Raw genomic sequence first — 19747 nt, 5'->3', positions numbered from 1 at the left:
AAAAAGAAATTTTCTATTCATTTTACATTCCAACCATAGATACTTCTCTTCTCCCTCCTTCTACCACCTAGCCTTCCCCCTTAAAAGACCCCACATTCGCAGCTCCTCCAAGGCAAGGCATCCATAGGCAGTCAGCAGAGCCTGATACACTCAGTTGAAGCAGGTGCAAGCCCCACTGCACCAAGGCTGTGTAAGGTGTCCCACTACAGGTAGTGGCCTCCAAAAGGCAGTTCATGCACCAGGGATAGATCCTAATCCCACTGTCTGGGGGCTCCTTAAGCAGATCAAACTACACAACTGTCTTGCTTTTGCAGAGAGCCTAGTTCAGTCCCATGGAGGCTCCCAGCTCTTGGTTCACAGTTCATGAGTCCCCACTAGTTTGGTTTGGTTGTCTCTGTAAGTTTCCCCATCATGATCTTTTTTTTAAAAATTTATTTATTTATTTTTTATTTTACAACACCATTCAGTTCCACATAATAGCCACAGATTCCCATGCTCTCCTCTCCCCGCCACCCTTCCCCTCCCCCAGCCCACCCCCCATTCCCACCTCCTCCAGATCAAGGTCTCCCCCGAGGACTGGGATCGACCTGATAGACTCAGTCCAGGCAGGTCCAGTCCCTGCCTCCCAGACTGAGCCAAGCGTCCCTGCATAAGTCCCAGGATCCAAACAGCTAACTCATGCAACGAGCCCAGGACCTGGTACCACTGGCTAGATGCCTCCCAAACAGATCAAGCCAAATGACTGTCTCACCTATTCAGAGGGCATGATCCAGTTGGGGGCCCCTCAGCCTTTGGTTCATAGTTCATGTGCTTCCATTCATTTGGTTATTTGTCCCTGTGCTTTATCCAACCTTGGCTTCAACAATTCTCGCTCATATAAACCCTCCTCTGCCTCACTAATTAGACTCCCAGAGCTCCACCAGGGGCCCAGCCGTGGATGTCTGCACCCAGATTCCTCAGATCACATCACCAGTGAGGCTACCTGGAAAACGGGACCCCAAGAAAGACACGGAGAAATGGATGAGATCTACATGAACAGCCTGGACATGAGTGGGACCAATGAAGGGCGACGGTCGAGGGAAAGAGAGCTGGAGATCCTAGCTGGATCAAGAAAAGAGAGGGAGAACAAGAAATAGGAGACCATGGTAAATGAAGACCACATGAGAAGGGGAGGAAGCAGAGAGCTAGGGAGGCCCACGGAGATCCACAAAGATACCCCCACAATAGACGGCTGGCAATGGTCGAGAGACGGCAGGAACTGACCTACTCTGGTGATGGGATGGCCAAACACCCTGATAGTTGTGCCATAATCCCCATCATGATCTTGATGCCCCTTGCTCATAGCATCCCTCTTCACTCTCTTTGACTGGACTTTGGGAGCTCAGTCTGGTGCTTGGCTGTGGATCTCTGCATCTGCTTCCATCTCTTAATGGATGAAGGCTCTATGATGACAGGGTATTCACCAATCTGATTACCAGGGTAGGCTAGTTGGGGCATCTTTTCTACTATTGTTAGTAGTCCAAGGTGGATCCTTGTCCATGTGGATTTTTGGGAACTTCCCTAGTTGCCAGTTTTTCCCTATCCCCACGATGTCTCCCTCTATCATGGTTTCTCTTTCATTGCTCTCCCACTCCGTCCTTGTTTCATCTTGAACTTAAAACCTCAAAAACATCTTTATCTTTAATTACTTTTATGTATCTACACACACACACACACACACACACACACACACACACACACTACTAAATATAAAACACAATCTGACTAATCTGTATAATGCTATTATATGTATATAATTTTAGTGTTGACCACATTCTGAGGAAATGAGATCTCACAGTAAGCCTCCTTTACCTCTGGTTCTCACAATCCTTCTACCATTTCTTACCTGATGTTCCTTCAGCCTTAGTTGCAGGAAATCTGTTGTAGATGGGTCTTCTGGAGATGTAATCTGCACAATTACTTTTTATCTATATTTGTATTCATTTCCATTTTTGTAATAGTGTTTTCTTTTAAGGCTAAACAAAGTTTATTTTGATGTTGGAATTAGATTTATCTACGGGTGCAAGGGAAAATACTGTGATATTTGGAATGCAATTAGGAATTAACTTGTTTAGTAAAGTGGCAGTTGTAGATTTCTCCAAGGTCAAAGGCTGCACTAGCTCCGGATAGTTTGGTAGATTTCCAGAACCAGGCCATATTTCCTGTATTTGAGCAGAACTTGAGTCCAGTTAGACAGCTGTGATCTGCCACTAAGATATGTGTGCCACTGTTGCACACTTAAGATCACTGTGCCATGGTGGTCATGAAGAAGCTAAACACAGTTTCCATTCTTTACCTTTAGAAATGCTGAACCATCAGCAATAGCTTCCTGGTAATGCTTCTTGACCATAAATGGCTCAATGTGTCCACAATGACTAGTTTTAAAAACAATTACTTCGGTATTTGGGAGATGACTCAAGATTGAAACACTATCTATCATCTCTCTCTACCTACCTATGTAGTTATTATTTGTCAGTTGATCATGTTTACCTGTCATCTTCAATCAATCAACACATCTGCCATTCAATCATTTATGTATTTGTTATTTATCAAACTATCTTTATTATCTATTTATCAATTATCTTTCTTTTATAGGTCATCTACTTTTGTCTGTCTATCCTTTCTTTTATCTATCTCTAGCTCTCATATTGGTCTGTATATCCATAAGCACTTATATCTAAAAAAAGAACAGTCTTGAGAACCACTCTTAAGGGTTTTGTCCCTTGTAGATGTAACCAACCGTCTTATTAAAATAAGATACACAGAACCAATGTAAAAGAGAAAGCCGAGAGGTCGGAGCTCAGAGCTAAAATCTTACCTCCTACAGTGCTCCTAGCTTCTACAAAAGAGAGAGCTCCTTCCTGTGTGTCTGTCTTTAAATAGTCTTTCTGTTCTGCCTTCTCATTTGTTGTAAACTCAAACACATGACCGCCTCATCACGGCCTGTAAGTACTGCCCTCCAGGTCTTAAAGGTGTGTGTCTCCAATGCTGGCTATATCCCTGAACACACAGAGATCTACCTAGCTTTTCTACCAAGTGCTGGGATTAAAGGTGTGAGCCACCACCACCACCACCACACTCTTGCTATGGTTCTAATAGCTCTGACCCCTGGGCAACTTTATTTATTAACATACAATGAAAATCACATTTAAGTACAAATAAAATACCACCATAGTCCCTCAGTGTCTTCTTTCCAGAATCCCATCGTCACCATGAAACCCAGATGATATATCATGGGTTGAATAGAGACAACCAAGCTCCACAGCTCAATACCCAGGTACAGCCACCTCGGCGGAATGCTAAGGAGAGTACAGTATCCTTGGATGCTACTACAATTAGCTAGTCTTGGTGTTAATAGAAGGTCTAGCTTTTGTGGAAGCCCCATATTACTTGCTAACTTTCATTTCAGGACTCACTGAGAGGCAGGAGTGTGGTGTCCTGTGTGGCCACGATGTTAAATATGGCCTCAGCCCAGTTAGCTTCTTGTCTGTGTGTGTTCAAAACAGACAAGATACTTGTGATAGAGTAGAATGCACAGGATGGTGAATTCTGATAACCTGACCGCATATTTCTGTATCTGTTAATCTGAAGGCAAAAGATCAGTTCCTTCTTGAAATATTTAGTTTTCAATTGATCTTGGCTGGATTCTTAGGAGAGACAGAAGAGTCCTTCTGTGTGTATTTCTGACATGTAGGAAGGTTTTCCTCAAAGCATGTCTTTCATTGCTCATATTTCTGATTCTATTTTCACCTCAAATTTCTTTTTGATTTTTTTTCTGACAGGATTTATTATGCAGTTCAGTTTACATCCAGTTTATTAAGAACAGATTGGCCTTAAACTCAAGTTTCTTCTCTCTCAGCCTGCCAAATGCTGGGAATACACGTGCACATCACCACACTTGTATTTACCCACTTTTACTTTTATTTTTCATTGAGACAAGGCTTATTTGACTCACAGTTCCATCATTGTGAGTGAGTCACAGAGATATTCCCTAGAGACAGACAACAGGTCACATTGCATCAACAGTTAAAAAAAAAACAGCAGAGAACAATGAATGCATGCTTGTGCTCAGCTTGTTTTCTTCACTCTTAAACAGCTTGGGATACCCTGCCTAGGGAATTCTGTCATTCCCTAAATAGTGGACAGGTCTTCTCACACCAATTAAATTAAACAGGTAAAATTTCCCCCAGATATGCCCATAGTCCAACTCTTTCTGATTTAGAGCAATTCTCTATCAGACTCTGTTTTGAAGTGACTCTAGATTATGGCAATTTGACATTCAAAATAAAAATAACAATAGAAGAAAAAGCAAGATGATACTACCATGTAAAATTGCCTAAAATCTTTAGACCGAAGTCTTACCACTTTATTTAACTATACCAACCAATCATGAGAATATACTGGAGGGACTCTTAGTCATCAGCACACCTAGGACACAGTTGCATATTCATGTTTACTGATCCACTAGGTCGTCACAGCTGCTGGGAGTTCCTTTGCTTCACAGCCATGTCACCAGAGACCAGCCTCTCTCGGCACTCTTCCCCGTCCTCTGGATCTTACATTATTTTCACTGGGTTCTCTTTTGTGTAGTTCCCTGAGTCCTGGAAGGTATTGATTTATATGTTTCAAGATTGCTTTTTGTTGGAGGAGTTAGGGAGATGAGTTAGCATTGGATATGACCAACATACATTGTATACGCACATGAAATTCCTTTCAAATTAAAAATTGCTTCTATTAAGAAAATATCTTTTTTTATTCCCAAGACCTTTTTTTCTAGTTTTCTATCTCTCTTACACACACACACACACACACACACACACACACACACACACACACACACACACACACACTTGCTCTCTCTGTCACAGACATATACAAATTGACAAAGATATATACAAATGTTATAATGAAACACAATACATTGTATGTTAACTTAAAAAGTTAATAAAAATGGAAAACTACCAGCTTACTTTCAGATAAAGTTTACACATATAAAATATGCAGTTTTATATTTCTGAATCTGGCTATTTGATGAACACAATGATTTCTAGTTGCATCCATTTTCTTACATTGGACATTTTTTTTTCTTTTGCTGCATAGAACTTTTAAGTCATACAGTCTTTGAAAATACCTTTCTGCTGCTTTCTTGGAAGGCAACTTGGAATAAAGAGACTTCAAATAAAATTCCATCTTCAGGATTCTCAGAGTCCCTGAAACTTCAATGCTTGGGATGTTGAAGCAGAAAGAACACAAGTTGGAGAAAACATAATGAATCCCTCTATCAAATTATCAATTAACAGACAGACAGAGGGACACACACACACACACACACACACACACACACACACAGATGCATCCCACAGTCCCAGAGCATGAAAATGCAAAAGAGTGCTTACAACATAGTGTTCTAGTTATGGTTTTTGATTTGAAACAAGCTATAGCCATTAGGGAAGTGGAACTCTCAATTGAGAAGACGCATCCACATGATTAGCCATAGGCAAGGCTGTTGGTCATTTTCTTAATTGATAGTTGATGTGGGGAGGCCTAGAGCACTGTGGCTGGTGCCACTTCTCAGCAGGCCATCCTAAATTGTCTAAGGAGGTAGGCTGAGCAAGGCATGGGGAACAATCCAGTATGTGCTGAATCTTCATTGAATCTACTTCTGTTCCTGTCTCCAGATTCCTGCTTTGATTCCCTCAACAAATTGGGACCTAGGATATGGGAAGGTATGCAATCCAAAGAAGCCCTTTACCCCAAATAGCTTTTGGTCATGGGGTTTTATCACAGTAAACTGAACCTATATCTAACATTGGTAGTGTGTACAAAAGTTGTGTGACTCTTATTGATCCCAAATAGGGCACCAATGACAGGTCAAATAAATGATCTACCCAGGTCTATTTTTAAGAACTATTGAGTTTATTAGGATCATGGTGTTATGGGTCTGGTGTTGCTCAGATAGTCAGCAGTCTGAGCACTAATAATATTTTTCATAAAGTATTATGTTTTTAGAATAAAAAAGATATTGCTACTTATTTTATGATCTAGTTAAAACAATTAATTTTGACAATTTTTGTGTTTGTGTTGTGTATTTTTTATTAAGAATTTTTTTCATTCATTTTACACTCCAATCAAAGATCCCCCTCTTCTCTCCTCCTGCCCCCCCAGCCTGCCCATCCCAACAAACCCCACATTCCCCCACATGAGAAGGCAAGGGCCTCCCATGGTAGGTACATCCAGTAGAGGCAAATCCAAGCACTTCCTCCAGGCTCAAGTCTCAAGTCTGCACAAGGTGTCCCATCATAGGTAGTGTGCTCCAAAAACCACGCTCATGCACCAGAGATGGATTCTGATCCTACCACCAGGGGCACCCAAGCAGATTGAGCTACAGAATTGTCTTGCCATGCAGAGGGCCTCGTCCAACCAATGCAGGCTCCACAGCCATTGGTTCAACTTTCATGAGTTCCAACTAGTTTGGTTTGGTCTCTCTGCATATTTCCCCAATATGAATCTGATGCACTTGCTCATAGAATCCCTCCACTCTCTCCTCTATTGCACTCCTGGAGCTCCACCTGGTGTTTGGCTGTGGATCTCTGCATCAGCTTCCATCAGTCTTTGGAGAGAAGCTCTGTGATGACAGTTAGGGTATCCATCGGTCTGATCACTGTGGTAAGCCAGTTCAGTTCAGGCACCATCTCCACTATTTGTAGTAGTCCAAGCTGGGGTCATCATTGGGGATTCCAGGGAACTTCCCTAGCACTGGGTTTCTCTCTATTCCCATGATGTCTACCTCTTTCATAGCTTTCCCATACTAACACTGTTCCAGCTCGACCAACCCAATCCCTTATGTTCTCATCCCCTATCCCCTACCCTCCATTGCCCAAACCTAATCCACTGTTTCTTCATGGAAATCTCAACTATTTCCTCTTCCCACAGAGATCTATGCATCCCTCTTTAGGTCTTTCCTGTTAGCTAACTTCTCTGGAGTTGTGGATTGTCATCTGGTTATTATTTGCTTTCATTTAATATTCACTTGAGTAAGTACATACCATGTTTGTCCTTCTGAGTCTGGGGTACCTCACTCAGGATGATATTTTCTAGTTCCATCCATTGGCCTGCAAATTTCATGATATCATTGTTTTTTTACTACTGAGTGGTACTCCATTGTGTATATGTACCACATTTTTAAATCCATTCTTCAGTTGAGGGGCATCTAGGTTGTTTCCAGGTTCTGACTATTATGAATAATGGTGCTATGAACATAGTTGAGTTGTGTCCTTGTGGCATGATTGAGTATTCCTTGGGTATATGTCCAAGAGTGGTATAGCTGGGTCTTGAGGAAGATTGATTCCTAATTTTCTGAGAAACCACTACACTGATTTCCACAGTGGTTGTACAAGTTTTCACTCCCACCAACAGTGGAGGAGGAGTGTTCCCCTTGCTCCAAATCCTCTCCATCATAAGCCGTCTTCAGTGCTTTTGATCTTAGCTATTCTGACAGGTGTAAGATGGTATCTGAGTTGTTTTGATTTGCATTTTCCTGATGACTAAGGATGTTGAGCAATTCCTTAAATGTGTTTTGGCAATTTGAAATTGTTTATTTGATAATTCTCTGTTTAGCTCTATAGCCCACTTATTAATTGAATTGTTCATTATTTCGATGTCTAGTTTCTGTTTTTTTAATATATATTTTGGATATCAGCCCTCTGTCAGATATTGGGTTGGTGAAGATTTTTTTTCCATTTTGTAGGCTGTCATTTTGTCTTATTTACTGTGTCCTTTGCCCTACAGAAGCTTCTCAGTTTCAGGAGTTCCCATTAATTAATTGTTGCTCTCAGTGTCTGTGCTATTGGTGTTATATTTAGGAAGTAGTCTCCTATGCCAATGTGTTCAAGACTATTTCCTACTTTCTCTTTTATTAAGTATAGTGTAACTGGTTTTATATTGAGGTCTCCGATCCAATTGGACTTGAATTTTGGGCATGGCGATAGCTATGGATCTATTTGCAATCTTCTACATGTTGATATCCAGTTATGCCAGCACCATTTGTTGAAGATGCTTTCTTTTTTCCATTGTGCAGTTTTGACTTCTTGGTCAAAAATCAGGTGTTTACAGGTGTGTGGGTTATTGCCAGAGTCTTCAATTCTATTCCATTAGCCCACATGTCAGTTTTTATGCCAATACCAAGCTGTTTTTTTTTTTTTATTATTTGCTCTATAGTAGAGTTTGATGTCAGGGATGCTGATGACACCAGAGGTGGCTTTGTTGTACAGGATTCTTTTAATTATTCTGGGTTTTCTGTTTTTCCAAATGCAGTTTAGTAGTGTTCTTTCCAGGTCTGGGAAGAATTGTGTTGGGATTTTGATGAGCATTGCACTGGATCTGTAGATTGCTTTTTATAAGATTGCCATTTTTGCTATTTTAATCATACCTATCCAAGAGCATGGGAGATATTTCCATTTTTTCTGCTGTCTTCTTTGATTTCTTTCTTCAGAGACTTAAAATTCTTGTCATACAGGTTTTTTTACTTGCTTAGTTAGAGTTACAACAATGTATTTTATATTATTTGTTGTTATTGTAAAGAGCGATGTTTCTATAATTTCTTTCTCAGCCCATTTATTATTTGTATATAGGAGGGCTACTGATTTATTTGAGTTAATCATTTATCCTGCCATATTACTAAACAGTATCAACTGTAGGTGTTTAATGGTAGAATTTTTGTTTTCACTTATGTATACTATCATATCAGCTGCAAATTGTGAACGTTTAAGTTCTTCCTTTTCAATTTCTATCCCTTTGATCTCCCTTTTTTGTCTTATTACTCTAGCTAGAACTTCAAGTACTATATTGAATAAATATGTGGAGAGCAGACAGCCTTGTCTTATTCCTGATTTTAGTGGAATTGCTTTGGATTTCTCTCCATTTATTTTGATGTTGGCTGTTGGCTTTCTGTAAATTGCCTTTATTATGTTTAAGTATTTTACTTGTATTCCTGATCTCTCTAAGATATTCATCATGAAGGAGTCTGGATTTTTTCAAAGGCCTTTTCAGCCTCTGATGATATGATCATGTGGTTTTTGTCTTTCAGTTTGTTTATATGGTGTATTACATTGACAGATTTTCTTATGTTGAACCATTCTTGCATCTCTGGAGTGAAGCCTACTTGTTCATGGTGGATAATTTTTTTGATGTGTTCTTGGAGTCTGTTTGCCAATATTTTATTGAGTATTTTTGCATCAGTGTTCATGAGGGAGTTTGGTCTGTAATTCTCTTTCTTTGTTGCATCTTTGTGTGGCTTGGGAATCAGAGCAACTGCAGCCTCATAAAAGGAGTTTGGTTATATTCCTTCTGTTTCTATTGTGTGTACCAATTTGAAGAGTATTAGAATTAACTCTTCTTTGAAAACCTGGTAGAATTCTGCACTGAAGCCATCTGGCTTTGGACTTTTTTTGGTTGGGAGACTTTTTCTGTTTCTGTTTCTGTTTCTGTTTTTGTTTTTTTTTTTAGACAGGGTTTCTTTGTGTGGCTTTGTGCCTTTTCCCGGAACTCACTTGGCAGCCCCCAGGCTGGCCTCCCAGGTTGGGAAACTTTTAATGACTGTTTCTATTTCCTTAGGGGTTATTTGTCTATTAACTGGCCACTGGGGCCAAGTTGGCCGGGTGTTACCGGGGGAATGGTTGGGGCCCAGGAATGGGTCCTAGGGGCAGGGTTCACTGGGTATGAACAGAGTCACTTACCTCTAGTCCTGATGAGAGCTGGCAATGGATTTATTGCTTTCTTCTATTTTCTTGTTTGTCTTTTCCTCAATTTCTTTAAGGGAATATATGGTGGTATTGTGTTCCCCAAAATATTGTACACCCTAATAAACTTATCTGGGGTCAGAGACTGAACAGCCACTAGATACAAAGGCTAGAAAATGGTGTCACTCACACCTTTAATCCTAGCACTCCAGAGGTAGAAATCCCTCTGGATTTCTGTGAGTTCAAGGCCACATTGGAAATGGCCAGGCATGGTAACACACACCTTTAATCCCAGAAAGCGAGCCTTTAATCTCAGGGAGTAAGGCAGAAAGCAGAAAGGTATACAAGGCGTGAGGACCAGGATCTAGAAGCATTTGGCTGGTTAAGCTTTCAGGCTTCTAGAAGCACAGTTCAGCTGAGAGCCATTCGGATATGAGGACTCAGAGGCTTCCAGTCTGAGGAAACAAGACCAGCTGAGAAGTTGGCCAGGTGAGGTTAGCTGTGGCTTGTTCTGTCTCTCTGATCTTCCAGGTTCACCCCAATAACTGGCCTTAAGTTTGTTCTTTATTAATAAGAACTTTTAAGATTCATGCTACAGGAATATTTCATTTCTTCTTTAAATCCTCTTACATCTTCATGGAATTCTTTTTAAGGTTGCTTTCTTCTGCGTCTTCTACATTGTGATGTTCAGGTATTGCTGTTGTAGAAGGGCTAGGTTCTGGTGATGCCATATTGCTCTATATGTTGTTGTATGTATTTTTGCATTGGCTTCTACCAATCTTTTCCTCCAATAGGTGCAAGAGGTGCCTGTGTCTAAGTGAGCTGCTATTTGTCCAATCTGTGCTTGCTGTTTCTGTGTCTCAGGGACCCCTCTGGGTCCAATCTTACCTCTTGGTCTAATTGAAGTTAGCAGATTCTGTATCTCAGGGAGCTTCTCTTGGTCCAATTTAAGCTAACTGATTCTGTAGCTCAGAGAGTCACTCTTGGTCTTATCAGGGCCCTTGTTACAGTCAAAGCTGGCAGATTCTGTGTCTCATAAGCCCCTGATGTCGCAGGGCCATGAGTATTGGGTTAGGGTGTGGGTCTTGTAGTTTGCTGGGTCCAAAGGGTGGTTTTGGTGGAGGAGCCTGCCCATAAGAGTTTTCCCTTCTGACCGGCAACAGGGGCAGTGTTGGGTGGGGATTCCTGGAGACTGGCTGTGTCCCAGGGCTTACGTTCTAGAGGCTTGTGTATGTTTCATACATATGAATTTTTCTTTTTTGAAATTAAGGGTTTTTTTTAGCGTACAAAATAATGGTATCATGATATTTTCATAGTACATACTGTACCCTGTTCTTGTCTCCTCCCTCTAATGTCTTTTCAGTTTTTCTTTTGCACCTCAGTTTTCTGCTGCCTAATCCCAAAACATTTCCTGAGTTCTTCTGATTTTACACCACTAACACATAAGGACAGACTGTCTAATTTCACCATGAGAAAACACACATTTCATGTCACACACACATTCATATTTATATCAAGATTATGCCTATAAAAGAAAATATCAGATTTATCTTTACTGTCTTAACTTATTTAACTTGAGGACCCACAGTACTATACATTTTCCTGCATATGGCATAGCTCTATTCTTTATGGCTGCATAAAAATCCATTTGAGATGCATGAACAGCATTTCTTAACACACTCATGTGCTGATAGGCATCTATCCTGGTTCCCTATCTTGGCTACTGTGAACACTGCAAGAATAAATACAGGTGTATTGGTAGAAGTATTAAGGCAACTCTATGTAGTTAAAAGGGAGGTTTATTTTGTTGGGTAACTTACAAGCAAAGGGATAGGTTACAGGGTTGGGGAAAGGTGTAGTGCAGTCCAATGATCTTCTCTGGAGAACTCTGCTTGGTCTACCTCCAGCATCTAGGATCCAGGAACCAAGAGCACTGGCACATCTGGATCTCAGGTCTTAAGGGCTCCTGTCTCAGCCCAGCCTCATAGGTGTGACAGTTACCAGAAGTCTCAATGGGGGTAGTACTTCCAGGTCAAAGCTGGAACAGCTACCCACTGCATCTCTCCCTTTTGTCTAAATAAGAAAGTTCTAACCTAATACAAAACTATATACAATAGGAATGATTATCAAATATTGTCCATGAGTAATAAGGAATAATGACCTAGACAAGATGGAACTACAACCAACACAAACAATATCAAACAAGGGACACATACTAAAATCCAGAGAAGTCTGGAGCATGGGTAGATGGCATGTTACAGAGATCATTCTAAAAGGTGCCCAATCCTTAAGAACCTGAATCTAATACTTAATATGTTCTAGCTAAGATAGAAGATTGTAACTAACTGTTAAGTCTTCAATCCCAACTAAAAAAAGGCAGATCTGAGGGAATCCTGTTGTAGAAGGGGAAGAAGAATTGTGGGAATAAGAGGGGTAAAGGACACCACAAGAAAGCCCACAATATGAACTCACCTGGACTCAGAGAGACTTGTAGAGCCTGAACTCACAACCAGAGAGCTTGCATGGCACTGACCTAGGTCCTCTGCATATATGTTATAGTTTTGATTATTATATGGTATGGAGACATTTTTTCTGGTCCTATCTCTTTGGTGTTCTATAAACTTCTTGTTCCTCATAGGTATGTTGTTCTTAGGTTGGGAAAATTTTCTTCTATGATTTTGTTGAATATATTTTCTGCTTCTTTGAGTTGGGGTTCTTCTTCTTATATTATATTCCTCTTACTCATAGGTTTGGCCTTTTCATAATGTCCCAGATTTCCTGGATTGTTTGTGTTCAGAATGTTTTAGAATTAACATTTTCTTTGACCAATTAATCTTCCTCCCTCCAAGATATCATCCATGCCTGTGATTCTCTCTACTATTTCATATATTCTGTTGGTGTTTGCATCTGTAGTTCCTGTTTAGTTACCCAGATTTTCCATTTCCAGAAGTCCCTCCTTTTATGTTTTCTTTATTATTTCTATTTCCATTTTCATGTCTTGAAGAGTTTCCTTTACCTGTCTGTTTTTCTATTAGCTTTTTTGGCATTAGTTATGAGATTTATTTATTTGTTCCTATGTTTTATTTGTCTTTTCTTCAATTTCCTTAAGGTATTTTTAAAATTTCCTCTTTAGGGACCGCTATCATCTCCATTAAGTTCATTTTAAGATCATTTCCTTTGCTTCATGTGCGTTGGAATAGTCTTGCTGTAGTACAATAGCTGGGCTCTGGTGGTGCCATGTTGTTCTTTCTGTTGTTGATCATGTTCTTACACTGGTATTTAGGCATGTCATATTTGGATGATTATAGGTCAACGTGTTGATCCCCGAGGTTGCCACAACTCTGACTGTTTTATTAGAAGCCAGGCTGTTTCTAATAATCCAAGGTAAGACACCACCCACTGCCCACTAATACACCTTAAATCCTGCCCAATCGCTTCAGAATGCACCCTCTGGCCAAGGCTCTATTTTCTAACCTATAACTTTGACAGAAGACTTCTGCTTTACTGGAGGCCTGTATAGTTCCATGGACCCAAAGTAAGACATTGCCTACTGACACTAACATCTCTTAAAGTCCATCTAACAGCCCCCAAGAGTATCCCCTCTTCTTGGCTTCATACTCTACCTCACAACTTCAGAAGAAGCCTTCTGTTTACCTAAGGCAAGGCTGGATCGAGGGACCCAGGGTAAGACACTACTCACTGCCAGTTAAGATTCCCTAAAGGTCACCCAACAGCTCCCTACTGCACACTCTCCCCTGACCTCAAAATTCCAGACCACAACTTGGTCAGATAATTTTTACTATACTGAAGGCCCCACTGTACTAGGAATCCAAGAGATCAAGCAGCACCCAGACACCTCAGTCAGGTGATTTTTTAAAGGCCAAGTACCTAAAGTAAACATTCTGTCTATGTGTAAACAGAATATCATCTGGTACAAAGAAAGCTTTTATTTGCAGAAACAGAAAAGGAATTGTTAAATTTATATAATACCAGGCAATGACAAAAATAATCACTAAGCAGAATAAACACAATCACTTTAACATTTGCAAATTCAATTTTGATATCTAGTTATATTAATCACAGAAATTTTAAACTTTTAAACATATAGTTAGCCATCAATGTAACATTAACTATTCCAATGTATAAGGAGATACTTACGGGTGCATGGGTGACACGAAATTTGGTTCACCTACAAAAGCCAATGTCAGCATGGGTGAAGATAAAGGAAACCTGCATCCCTGGGGTTCCCTGCATATTGTGCAGCTTGGTTAACTGGAGGGTCTCCTCTGCTTTTGTTATTACTCATATGAAATTAGGGAGGACCCTTGTTAAATATGTATGTTTCAGCATCTTCCTTGCTCTTTTGAAGTTTAGGTTAGTTCTGGTGACTTAATTATTTCTCTTCCAAAAGTCAATGTTCCAATTCTGAGGAACTAACTTTTCAACAGGAAGGTAATTGAAAAATAAGAGAATCAGGTGCTTACTTCAACCACACCTTAGAAAATGTTTAAATAGTGGGGATGTATACATTGAAATATTAAAGAAATATGAGGATGGTTCTGGTGAGAGAAGACTTTGACATACAGCATTTGGGGTGCACAGTACAAATGATAAAACCCAATGTTAAGGGTAGGCTTTCAGAATGATGTCAGCAGGAGAGTTAGAAAGACAAGTTTGGGTAATTGAGTGTGAATATTATACATATATACATATATATATATATATACATGAATATTGAGTGTGAATATTCATATATATATATATATATGAAATTGTTTTTAAACCCATTATGTTGTATAACATGATTACATATTAGTAACATACACTAATAAAGAGTGAGCCTCTTGTTGATCTGCAATCATGAGAACTCAATGTGGTTACAGCTTCATGTCCATCAAGAACTTACAGCTAGTCAGGTTGTAGAGGTCTGCCAAAGTGAAATGAAATAGAGACCCATGAACTAAGCAAAAGATTTTTATTTCTATTGAGTGGGTAGTGAGGACTATAACCTTTGTAAGTAAAGGAAAGCCACATTCAGAGCCATATTAAAATAATGAAGCATGGTCCCAAAGTTAGAGACCTCTGTCTTCACATTCCAGCTGTTGTTTCACTGTATGTACTAGTCTTTACTGGAGATAGGACTGTGGTCTCCACAGAAGACTTCCTCAGATCTTTCTTTGAGAACTCATGGGATGAAGAAGATCTTTCATCTCAGCTTAACATTTCCTGACTTCCATGTACACACTGGGATCTGTGGAAAATTCCTTGGGAATCTGGGAATTGGGAGTGGTCAATTTTTGTTTGAAGATCATCTGATCAAATTTTAAGTATGTCACCTCCTGCACTTCTTCTCTTTCAGGGTCCTAGAAAGAGGTAAACGTCAAGTGATGTTGTGTGCACATAATCTTGCAGAGAATGAAGAATATTAGACTGTATGGAAGAGGCAGACTCAGGACATTACCTGACTGTTCAGTATTGTTCTCACGTCAGAGTCTTGGTCCATGATGGCTGCATTTTTGGGGGACAGAAGTAATCAAACACACACAATAAAGTACTTCTGCACTCTCATTTCAAATCAGAATTACTAGTGAGAGATATGGGAGATATGTTAAAACCCAAGGTTGCTCACCCACTGCAAATTAGAACCAGATTTTCTGCTGCTTTATGTTCACAGCCCCATTCTACAATGCTGTACCCTAGAAATTCTTTCTTCAACACATACTCTCTGCCCTCCTCCTTCCCTCCCTTTGCTTCCCCCTTCTCTCCCTGCTTCCCAATCTCTCTCTCTCTCTCTCTCTCTCTCTCTCTCTCTCTCTCTCTCTCTCTCTCTCTCTCTCGTTAAACCTTCTCCTTGATATTAGTGCATGCTTTGGATGTGAAGATGCAGAAGATGCATTGAGGAATTATTCATTGTCTGAAAACTGTGGGGAAGAGCAAGGGCTGTGGATTTTCTATAGAAAGCTCTGCCATAGTTTCCCTGTCTTGGTCAAAGTATTTTTATATAAATTAAGAATACACACCTCTATTTCTCTGCTCTTGTTTTCTCACACTACGCAGATGACTTTCACTGGCTTGTTCCTGAGACTTACTCTTTTTGGCAGAGCAAAAAGAAAAAAGGAGGATGATGAGGAAGACAAGGATCATGGTCACTGACAGTCCAATCAGCATATGCAGGTTCCTGTGGGTATCTGGAGGAAGATGTGAACCAAATAACAGGTAAATCTTAGTATCCCCATTTTGACAGATTGCATAGTATTTATCAATTGATGGATAATTGATATAATATTGCTTTAGGATGAGAGTCTTGATGCAGAACCCACTAATAATATCCTGCTCAATATAAACAGTATTAAATGAACTTCTAATGAATTATGATTATATCCATATATGAATATGTTTCTCAACTCTCACCAGAGGAATCTACATTTGTGATAGATGGTGATTAATACAGATACCAACAACTGGGCAAGTTGTGGAGATGAAGACACTATAGAATTATGGCACTAAATGAGATGTTTACATCTCAAATCCTTCTCCAAATGTTCAGTATCATTGTGAAAGATATGGAAGAAGAGATTGCAAAAAGAGGCTATGGATAACTATAAGAAAGCTGTCTTCTGTACACTGAGGGCAGGTGAATATATGAACTTCACAGGAGGTTGAGATAGCATGCTCAAGAATGGTGCAAATTCAAGCATGACCAAATGTCATCATGGAGAGTGGAGGAGGACATGAAGTCCCATCCCTAGTCAAGTGACTTTAGGCTATTGGTGACTGTTGGGAGAATGAGTGTCAGTTTCAGGAGTGTTGTTACTAGTAAATTGACTATGCTCCAGCAGAAATCCACATATCCAGGAATATATTGGTGTCATGCAAGTGGCAGAAAACCACAGGACCCTACGTTCAAATCATGTGTTCAGTAGCTCAATCTGAGATTGATATCAGTGCTCATTAGATCTGCTTTGCTTCTGTGACACCTTGAACCAAACATTTAATTCTCTTGTAGGGAAAAAGGGAAGTCAAGTCTAATCTGTCAGAAGTAGTATTTTTATATAAAATTTCCCCTTCCGCTCACTTGTTTCCGTCTTCAGGCCTCATCATCTCCTCTCCAGGAGGAACAGAGCTAGAATGTGCACTTCATTGATCCTGGGAAGGGAGTAAAATTACTCTCCTTTTCACTCACCAAGGTCTCAGGTACAGAAATTAGAGATGAATAATCTTTATATTCCCCATGCTGCTCTAAATAACATCTAATGTTGATGAGATCAAGAATTAGAGAGGGGAGATGAAGATGATAAGAATACAGAGTCAAGAAGGAGCTGAGACAAAAATAAACCAAAGAGCTTTTGGTCCCTAAGTTTCCAAAATAGAAGAGGAATCAGTTACTCACTGGTTGTGGAGTCTGCTTCTGTGCATGAAGTGCAATTTCTTGTTGAGTTAACTAGAGAAGGGGACAGGAGAGGGAGAAAGTTCATCAGAGGCTGTCTGCCTTCCCCTTAAGGAAAGTTTTTTAAATTTGGACAGTGACCACCACCCACTCCACCTCTTAGTGGTGAGCCTGTAGAGTTATAGGATGACATTTAGTGGATTGCTTCTGGGTGTTGGCTCTCTCTTTGGATTTCAAGTTTTGATGATTCATAGGACTGCTGTGGGAAGATATATGTGAGCAAGAGGTCGGGAGGGCTGCTCCATCTCTGCTCTGCCCAAACTGATATGAAGCTCATTCTTAATGAATCTGGACAGACCCATTTTTATATCTGCCTCTATACACAGACATCCCAGTGTGGATGCAAAGTCATATAAATAGTTTTTGGGAGACTTCTTTCTGTTATTTTGTAATCTGCTACCAAGTGCTCAATTCCATGTTTTTTTCTTTTTTTTTTTTACAATAGGTTTTCAGTTGACATATAATTCTTTCCCTTTCCCCTCTCCAGTCCCTCCCAGCAACCCTTCCTCCAAGCATTCTCATATCGCCACACCACTCTTTAGTTGATAGCCTCCTTTTCATTGAAAATTATTGTTATATGTATATCTAAAGATATGCATATTCACATATATATGTACGCATGTCATATACACATACATATATACATACATGTACATATATATCACATATGCATACACACATATATAAATGTAGCACACACACGCATGACATTAGCACTCACAGCAATCCTTCTCTGTAGCTCCCAATGCTACTTTCTCTCTATCATCGATTGGAGGATTCTGAGACATGGCTTCAGGATTTCATTAGTCACATGGTATGAGATATATATGAAGTTCTCTTACCTGTGACAGGAAGGTACAAGGGGTCACTTGGGGTTGACCACAAATAGGAAGAGTTCCTGAATGAGCCATAGCATCTATAGTACCCTGCCTGGACCACAGGACCAAGATGGAAGTTGACTTGGAATGTTCCATTGTGGCTCTTCACTGAAGGCAGCCCTTGTTCATTGGGTACCCCTTCCCTGGACAGATGGAACATGTCAAACTGAAGATCAGAGACACAGGACAAGGTCATGTTCTCTCCTGACATCACCACAGGACCCATTAGGGCTGACAGAAAAGGTTTCTTGTATAAACCTGGAAGAAAAGAGGAAGAGACAGTTAGTTACCAGTGTTCATTCACTCCTCAGTGTTCCTCTGTCTACTTCTATTTCTTTGATCTCTCTCTGCCTCTTACCACCTCCCTCTCTCTATTTCTCCCTTTCTTTTCTCCTCTCTTCCTCTCCTTCTCTCTCTTTATTTCTATGTTACCATCTTTAGTCTATGACCTCACTCTGGACTCAAATATTTTTGCTTAATTATATTTTCTGCCTCTATTTACATGGGTTCATTCCATCTGTCTTTTAAAGTTTGTTGTTATGATCATAATTAATTTTATCTAGCAATAACCTTTCATAATGCAATATTCATATGCATGCATAATATATTTTTATGCTTGTTTTAAGTTTTGAAATTGAACTATATATCATTTAGTGTTTTAAAAATTATTGTTACATATATAATAATAGATGTATAATATTAACCATATTAATTAACCATATTAAGGCTAGTATTCTTAATTGCCCTTCTAATTCCAATAATCACATTAATTTTACTAATTGGTCTTCTTTATATTTCGGTTTTTCCAGTTGTTTTGCAAGTCAATGGACTCAATTAGATTTGCTCATTATTTTGTTTTAATTAGCATACCAAGTAAGAGTCTTCATTATGTCGTCCTCATACAGCTCCTTTTGTTCATTTTCCTCCCTGTTCCCTTTCTTGTATAGCATTGCTGATCTCTTTATTCCCCTCATTTCCTCCTCCATGTCATATGTCTTTCATTTATTTCCCACCCCTCTCTATTAAACTTTTCTTCTCATGGTCACTTGCTAATTTCTTGACCTATAACTTTGTCATCCTATATATGATAAAAATCTAGAATTTAATATCATTTTATTTTTCTTTGTAGGTCTTGAATCTGTTTACACATCTGTGTTAATTAGTCTCTCTTTTCAAAGTAGAGAATATTATATATATATATATCTTGAACAATGGCCATGGTGATCTTCCCTCTATTGTTACTCTTAGTGTGTGTACTGCTCAAGTGTGATCTGTCATCTACTTCCCAAGCCCTTAGTTCAGAATTTGGTTTTTGCTTCTACCTTTAGAAGACTTCTACCAAGAGAGCCAGGCATATCATGTGTCTGACAAGCTTTGTTTTGGCATATTTAACATCTGCTATAATTTTTCCATCTCTACTTTCAAAGTTTCCATTCAGGCTTCTGTCTTTTTGTAGTTTTTCTCTTAGCACACATTCCATGTTTACTAATTCATAGTCCTTTCTGGGTTTCCATCTGTGTGAAAGCATAAGGATTCATTAATAACAAGTGTTTCATTAAAACACTTCTAGCCCTATGCATGGTTCAAATTGCTATAAGGCATTCCTGATCCAGAATCAAAAGCATTGTTTCCTCCCAAACATGTTG

The 19747-nt window shown here is 39.5% G+C and overlaps 1 long non-coding RNA gene across 1 annotated transcript; it reads right to left on the bottom strand.

Moving 5' to 3' along the window:
* Positions 1–14660: 14660 nt before the first annotated feature.
* LOC143271906 (uncharacterized) lies at positions 14661–15965 on the bottom strand. The gene is made up of 3 exons (XR_013049237.1): positions 15797–15965; positions 15238–15284; positions 14661–15139 (listed from the first exon to the last, which is right to left on the bottom strand). It is a non-coding gene; the product is annotated as an uncharacterized LOC143271906 (long non-coding RNA).
* Between the last annotated feature and the right edge of the window lie 3782 nt (positions 15966–19747).

This window comes from Peromyscus maniculatus, chromosome 1 (genome assembly GCF_049852395.1).
Source record: "Peromyscus maniculatus bairdii isolate BWxNUB_F1_BW_parent chromosome 1, HU_Pman_BW_mat_3.1, whole genome shotgun sequence".
Taxonomy (NCBI): domain Eukaryota; kingdom Metazoa; phylum Chordata; class Mammalia; order Rodentia; family Cricetidae; genus Peromyscus; species Peromyscus maniculatus.
The sequence above is the reverse complement of the archived record's forward strand: the minus strand, read 5'-3'. Positions and strand labels throughout refer to the sequence as shown.